An 8,841-nucleotide genomic window follows, 5' to 3' on the forward strand; every position below is an offset into this window, starting at 1 on the left:
AAAATCGAGTGTCAAAGTGAGTTCAACGTTGTTTAACCCATTCTGACCTGAGATCAGATTCATACGAGGTTTCCCGCTGGACACACACTGGTCTGATTAACCCATTCTGACCTGAGATCAGATTCTAGAAATGTCAGTCGCTCTTCGATTTTTCAAAAATAGCAGACCTACAAGCTCGTATCGCGCCACTCGGTGGCGCGCTATGAGCTTGTAGATCTGCTATTTTTCAATAGCTAAAGCATAACATGATGCCGACACCAAAATGGGTGCCGTTCAGAATGGGTTAATGCAATCAGACAGGACTTTTCTGTGTGGATGTATGGGGCTGTCAAGGCCAGAAAGTAGTTTGTGGCCCACTCAGTAGGCACTCCTAACTTCTGGGTATGACGATAATGTCACGCGCATATACCCTCTATTAACATTCTGCACAACCTAAGCCAGTGACATTCTCAAAACAAGCGATTTCTGAACCTTTTACTCACTATGTCAGCCTCTTCTGTTGTTGTTTTAACCCATTCTGAACGGGCACCCATTTTGGTGTCGGCATCATGTTATGCTTTAGCTATTGAAAAATAGCAGATCTACAAGCTCATATCGCGCCACCGAGTGGCGCGATACGAGCTTGTAGGTCTGCTATTTTTTGAAAAATCGAAGAACGACTGACATTTTTAGAATCTGATCTCAGGTCAGAATGGGTTCATCAGACCAGTGTGTGTCCGGCGGAAACCTCGTATGAATCTGATCTCAGGTCAGAATGGGTTAATGTCTCCGTGTCTGCTGGACCAAAGACACTCGATTGATGTTGCATGTCAATTTAATGGCATCAAACCTCAGGAGAGAAATTGTTATTAGGAGGTGGCGCGTTAATGCCTATAATGAACACCAGAAAACGGTGGCAGCGTCTTATCCTATCTGTTGGTGATGTGTTTATCGTTTGTCCCAGATGACTAGTCTGTGACTGCATCCTAACACAACGCTAATGATGCGTTCCTGTCTCCCAGGGATTGTCTATCAGTCTGTGACTCTGTGCATGAGCCTTCCGGTTGCTCATCATTATTCTCCTGGTAAAATGAGTGAACAGTAATGAATACGAGGAAGTGTATATAATAGTGGGGGGGGTTAAGACCTTACCGCATACATCTTATCATCTAGGTAGGATCATCCACGTTGGATGTGTCAGTGTGTCAGGTTGTGGCCTCTAGCCAAACTTATGCTTTGTCATATAACTGTCACATAACTTTGCGGAAAATAACTCATTTTCAAGTATGTTTTGTTGTTGTTTAGGGCCCTTTTTTATCTCTAAGGGAGATGCCAACATGGCAACCACCGTCTGACAAAACTCATTTCATCCGCTTGTATCCGTGACCTTATGCTTTCGGTCATGACCCCCTACCAGGGCCCAGTCCCACCCCCTACCAGGGCCCAGTCCCTCCCCCTACCAGGGCCCAGTCCCACCCCCTACCAGGGCCCAGTCCCACCCCCTACCAGGGCCCAGTCCCTCCCCCTACCAGGGCCCAGTCCCACCCCCTACCAGGGCCCAGTCCCACCCCCTACCAGGGCCCAGTCCCACCCCCTACCAGGGCCCAGTCCCACCCCCTACCAGGGCCCAGTCCCTCCCCCTACCAGGGCCCAGTCCCACCCCCTACCAGGGCCCAGGCCCAGGAAATGATTTTCCTCATAGACTTTTCAGAAAGTATTTATTTAAAGACGGTTACGACGCGGACAAAGCCAACTCTTGTCGTGACAAATCATGACAATAAACACAATGTTTTGGGCCAAACAAAGAATTAGAAAGTAGAAGAAAACACTTTTTTTGTTGTTTTTCTTCTTTGTAATTGTTTGTTTGGTCCAAAATATTTTATTGTCATGATTTGTCACGACTGGAGTTGGCTTTGTCCGCGACGTAAATAAATACTTTTTGAAATGTGTATGAGGAAAGATCATAGAGTATATATATCTATAGAGAAGACACCCGAGTTCTCCTCCCATCCACTTGCATTGAGTTGCTCAAAAGCGCATGAGGCGGATTCACTCCTCCTTCCTGGTAGGAACAGAGTGCATTCTGGGACGGATTGCAATGGTGAGTGGCCCCAAACACATGAACGCGCTGCCGTTGAACGCGCACGAGCGGCGTCCGTCGTGAACGTGTACAATGATAGTCAACGGACAGCGCGTTCATGTGTTTGGGGCCAGGCTGCAATACCTTCATTCGGCCACTATGTCCATTTCGCCTCAAGATTTCCTCTGGGTGCCTTCTCTATTCATATATATACTCTAAGGGAAAGATGCATTGGGATTAATTTCCTGGTCCTGGCGTTGTCATGACAGGGGGCGGGACTGTGACGCTCTATAGGTGAGACGGTGAGAGTAGGAACAAAGACTGCTCGGCTTTGCCTTCTGGCTCAGTTCTCAGCAGGGCCGTGCACACATAGACATCAAAAAGGGGGGCTTCAGCCCCTGCCCTTTTTTTTTTTTTTTTTTAAGATATTTTTTTGCGGCTTACGCCTTTTATTGATTTTTGAAGGGACAGACAGTAGGCTGACAGGAAACGGGAGAGAGATGGGGGGATGACATGCAGTAAAGGCCGTGTCGGGTCCGGGAGTCGAACCCGCGGCACACTGCGACTGGATCACCAGTCCGGTGCCCAGACCGTTACGCTACGGCCTGGGCCCGCCCTTTTACCCGTCTGTAAAACAACTGCCCTTTTACCCGTCTGTAAAACAACTGCCCTTTTACCCGTCTGTAAAACAACTGCCCTTTTACCCGTCTGTAAAACAACTGCCCTTTTACCCGTCTGTAAAACAACTGCCCTTTTACCCGTCTGTAAAACAACTGCCCTTTTTACCCGTCTGTAAAACAACTGCCCTTTTACCCGTCTGTAAAACAACTGCCCTTTTACCCGTCTGTAAAACAACTGCCCTTTTACCCGTCTGTAAAACAACTGCCCTTTTTACCCATCTGTAAAAAAACTGCCCCTTTTACCCGTCTGTAAAACAACTGCCCCTTTTACCCGTCTGTAAAACAACTGCCCGTTTACCCGTCTGTAAAACAACTGGCCCTTTTACCCGTCTGTAAAACAACTGGCCCTTTTACCCGTCTGTAAAACAACTGCCCTTTTACCCGTCTGTAAAACAACTGCCCTTTTACCCGTCTGTAAAACAACTGCCCTCTCCAGACCATGAATGCAGCATTTACTACACGGTGAAAGAAACGCAAATGCCTTCCTCCTCCTTTTCCATGCCATACCAGAGGGCAGCATTCAGGAGAATTGCTTTATTTCCGAAGCGCAGCGTTTTGCTTTGAACTAATTTGTTTCTAAATCCATGTCGTACACCTGCATCTCCAGTAGTGCTGGGTTGAGCCTCGAAAATAGCTGATCTACAAGTAGATCTGCTATTTTCGCTATTGTCCAAAAGTGCCCTCTTAACGCCAGGCCCTGCCTCTCTGCACGTGCCTGCACAACAGCGCGGTACAGCGACTGCAGTCTGCAGTAAAAATAAATAAATATATATATATATATATATATTAGGGCCGGGACTAATTGCGATTAATTTAGATTAATTAACTACAGAAAAATTAATCGCGATTAACTACAGATAAATTAATCGCACCTTTTTTTTCACCGCGGAACGTTTCTCACTGGGCGCTTTTCTATAGTACTGAAAACTGGAAATAATAAAAAGTCACCCCATTTTGTGTTGCCTAGAACTGGAGGTCTGACAAAAAACAGTAACAATATGAAGTAAGTACAGCTTTGTGATGTCACTGAGATGTACTTGTTACTGTTACTAATTTTCTTTCAGACCTCCAGTTCTAGGCAACACAGAATGGGGTGACTTTTTATTATTATTTCAACAACAGGTATATTAATGACAGTAAAATGTTGAAAATGAGTGGTATCCTGTAGTCACTATTCATTGATTCACTGGGATACCAAAAAACATTAAAAAAAAGGTTGAATATTGATATGCGATTAATCTAGATGAATTAATCCCTCTGTCAAAAATATCTAAAAACGCTAAAACGAAAGAAAGCAGCAAATGAAAAACTTTGATCACTCATCTTTTACTTTCTCTAAATAACAACCTAAAACATGAACCTTGGTTCAAGAAAAAAAAAGCCCAAAGTTGTCCTTCTCCTGCATGGGGCAAAGTCTCAATCCCAGAACGGCACAATCCATTGAGGTTTTCTGCTGAGAACCACCAGGCCTCAGATTCATGGATATATGCTGATCCTATTGCTTGATTTGAATTAACCCGTTCTGACCTGAGATCAGATTCATACGAGGTTTCCACTGGGACACACACTGGTCTGATGAACCCATTCTGACCTGAGATCAGATTCTAAAAATGTCAGTCGTTCTTCGATTTAAAAAAATAAATAGCAGACCTACAAGCTCGTATCGCGCCACTCGGTGGCGCGATATGAGCTTGTAGATCTGCTATTTTTAAATAGCTAAAGCACGACATGATGCTGACACCAAAATGGGTGCCCGGTCAGAATGGGTTAATTGCTGGCACATCTTGTACAAGGCTAACGACTAAACTAAAGAGTATACAAAGATTTTAAGAGATTGGTATTTTTTCCTCCATCTAGATGAGAATATTAATCACAGCTTTATTGATCTGGAAGCTGGAGCATCCTGTAAGAGATAAAGAAATAAAAGATGCATTGTCAGGATGATTGAACCATTGCAAATTGCCAGTGCTGACCGTGCAAAAGACATAAATTAATGCTTACAGAGACAACCAAATGACCTGACAATATTCTAACTGGCCAAAACAGTATAGGCATAACCGATGAAGATTAAAAATTGCATGGATGCAAGTCTACTGATTTGATTGTTTTTTTAAAACTATGTCCATCTTATAAAGGTGATTTCTGGCACAAATAAATAGACATCCTCACTCAGTAGTATTAACCGGCTAAACCCTACTGTAGGCTACATACACAATATTCTTTTGCAGCATGTTGCTCACATGTCGATTCGTCGACTAAAACTAAGACAAAACATGTTCGTCGACTACCTTTTTCCACTGACGAAAACTAAATGGAAACTAATTAAAAACTAAGCTATGATGACTAAAACTAAGACTAAATATATTGACAATTTCGTCAACAAATAAAAACTATACGCTAAAATGTTTGGAAGGGACTATAGTGGACAAGAGATCCAGTAGAAGTAATTTTACTCTATAATAGCAGATCTACTGCGACGCGTTGTGAGCTTGTAGATCGGCTATTTTCAGCAAGTGTAGGCTACTAAAAACAATCATTACGACAGCATCAAGGCCCGCCAATTGCCAAAATACATTTTAGTCGACTAAATCAACTAGATTTAGTCGACTAAAATCTTATGAGGTTTAGTCGACTAAAACTAGGCTAACACTAAAACATTCCAGGTGACTAAAATGTGACTAAAACTAAATGAAAACTATATTCAAGAGACTATGACTAAAACTAAAATAAAAATGTGTTGCCAAAATCAACACTTCCACATAATAGGTTATTAATAGGCCATGTGGTTAAAAGAAAAAAGCTAATTTGTGGATGAAGGTAAATACAGAAATATTGTCCTGTTAATATAAAACGAAATAACGGTAAATAATACATAAAATAGGTTCAAAACGTCTTATCTGAACCTAATGCGACACTGACCTCTGCTGGCCGGAAATAATAATACTTATAATAGCTTGTGAGTTCTGCATGATGATGAGAAACTGCACTTGCACTTTATTTAACAGTTTTCTGCATTTACAGTTCTTCTCTCGTGGTGAATGCATATTTATTACACTTCTTACAGTATATTAAAGGGCCTATAGTCGAGACAGTGGTAACTACATTTGTGAAACATAGGCTATACCAGGGGTGGGCAACTGGCGGCCCGGGGGCCACATGCGGCCCCCACCTTCACTTAATGTGGCCCTCAGGTTAATGTCAGAATACTGATATAATGTTGGTTCCAGCTGTCACTATTCCACAACATGCCAAACATGACCTGCTTTAATTACTTCAGTCTAAATTAGTAGCTCATTGCCCAACACACGTATAATTAAAGGCATTTGAAATTACCGGTACATAAAAATGTAAATTTTCAGGATTCCAATTCGAATATAGCAAAAATAGCCGATCTACAAGCTCAAAACGTGTCGCAGCGCGACGCGCTTTGAGCTTGTAGATCGGCTATTTTTGCTACGACAGTAATATATGGCCCTAGGGAGTGAGTGTGGAAATATAGTGGCCCTCTCCATCGTCAAAGTTGCCCACCCCTGGGCTATACTAACACAGCATAACCGTGATATTGATTTGAAGTCATATCATCCAGCCCCACTTTATCTAATATGTGTCCGACTCCTCTTTGTCACATAAGCTGGAGTTGGAGAGCAAGCTCTGTTTCATGTGTCCAGAAATTGGTTATGGGTGAAATATAATGTATTTTGGTTCTATAGCATATCTTTCAAATTTTGTCTCAAAGATCTCTCTCTCGCGCTGTATATTTCATCACTTTTTAATGCAAATGTTTAGTCTGTTTGTTGTTTTAAGTCACTATGCTTCCTCTCCCTCGAGAGGCCTTACCTGTTGCCGGGCTGACATTGTAAATAATAATTTGTGACTATATAACTTCACTGACTCTTCAAACATCACCCCTTTCCCCATGTGAGTCGATATATGACGTGTTTTCCCGACAACTTTGCCCCAACCTTGCTGCCCCCTATTTCACATTTTCATTAGTTGGCCGCAAAATATAAATATTTCTGAACAGCACAAGCGTGCAGAGGGCAGGCTAAACCTTTTATAACTGGCTATAGTGAATAGTCATGGCATGAGAGGAATGCTTAAACTCACACGTCCTGTTTCCTGTCTATACTTCACTCAGGAAGTGGCAGCTAGGATGTGTCCCTTGGCGGTGGTGGCGGTGCCATTCCTCTGTCTTATCAGTTATCAGTCAGTGGGAGGGCTTGCTTACAAAAACCAAAGCCATGTTTGCTTGGTGATCTTTTTACCAGGTCAGTTGGGCTGCAGTACATCAGCAGTATAGCCTAGGCTACGTACGTGTGTTTGTGGTAAAGGGTAGCACATGGTGTCACTGTGGTTTGTAAGGTGTCACTTACATTTGCATTCACTGCAGTAGTCGGGATTATTCTGCACTTTCGGCAGTAGCCGTACATTGAAACCCATTCTGACCTGAGATCAGACTCTAAAAATGTCTTCTACATCCTGACAGTTTTCTGAAAAAGCTATGTTTCTGTGTCAGTCGTTCTTCGATTTTTCAAAAATAGCAGACCTACAAGCTCGTATGCTATGCTGAGCTTGTAGATCTGCTCTTTTTCAATAGCTAAAGCATAACATAATGCTAACACCAAAAGGGGTTAAATCATTATGAGGTAAATGTTTTATTTAACAATCATTTATATGAGGGCAACGTTCGCTCACATTTAAAAACTAAATTATAACTTTTAATCATGTTAAAACATGGTAAAGCACATTGTTATTATGTTGATCTGCCATCCCTCTCTGTTGATTGATTGACGTAATTATTAACAGTTTGCAGAATTACAGTAGCCTACATTTCAAACACAACTCATTACAAAAACTGTCAACTGTGACTGTGCTTTACGACCCAATAAAGCACTACACTTGTTTAAGAGGGTCCACCATGTTCAATTCATCATAACATTTAGAGACATACAAATATCTATATAGCCAAAGAACAGGAAATCATCATCATTGTTTAGTCATCACTTTTGTATAAGATATCATTATTTGGAACTTCATTTGGCCTTCAGCAATAGAATATTTGATTTCTCTTGAATAATCACTGATTGTATATAATCATGAATATATCAAATACTCCAAGAATGCAAATATTTATAAATCATTTCATGCATTCACTTCACCTGAAGGTCCCGGTTTCTGAAAGCTTATTGCTACTGAATCATTAAGGAATCCGATAAATGTGATATGATTTTTTTAAATTCTAATTCTATAGTCGTCATAGTCATTTATGAGAAAAGTACTGCCGAAGCAGACAACACTCCAGGTTAGAACAAAATCCTTTTAGGTGCAAGGCTCGAAGATACAAGTTGAAGAATTGCAGAAAATGCCAGCTGCACTCATTATGTCCTTTTCATATGATTTTATTTCCCTCTGACAACGCTGTGGAAGGCCAGCCAGGCCGAAACGCGTACGGCGTACGTTGTCTCTCGTCAGAGGTTAATAAAATCATGTGAAAAGGACACAATGAGTGCATTTTCTTCAATTCAACTCATAGTCATTTGTACCATGCAAAGGTTTGTCGTGCAACTGCACTTGTGCTTATATCTATCTCTGCAAGTCCAGGTTGTACACTATAGTCACTAAACCTTCCATCCATGTGTAACCTTTATATCACACAGTGTTTATGAATACTGGACTACTCGCCCCGGTGCGTGCCCGTTTTTCCTCCCGGAATTTTCCCCAGTGAGGGGGATAACTTTGTAATGTGCTATTGGCTGTTTGTATTCTTTTTGGAAAAATATAAAAAGATACTCCTGTGGAAAGGCTATATTATTTGACTTATATTGAACCTATAAACAATTTAGTATTATTTAGTATATGTAAGGTTTTGCCCCCTCAACTGGTACCTCGTCAGATAATCCCCACATATGCCTACAACAACTTCTGTGAACAGACTTCACTGTAGTAGCTTTTCATAAAATATATTTGTACTCATGAAAGTTTATAGTTAGAGAAATTCAAAGTCCAGCCGTCTGCTGTCCAGCTTCTCCCACCCCTCACTGGGGAAAAGTCTGGGAGGAAAACAGAAACGGGGCGAGTCTTCTTGTTACCGTGTTTATCATG

The sequence above is a fragment of the Protomyctophum parallelum genome (genome assembly GCF_964188405.1).
Source record: "Protomyctophum parallelum genome assembly, chromosome: 19".
NCBI classification, from domain to species: Eukaryota; Metazoa; Chordata; class Actinopteri; order Myctophiformes; family Myctophidae; genus Protomyctophum; species Protomyctophum parallelum.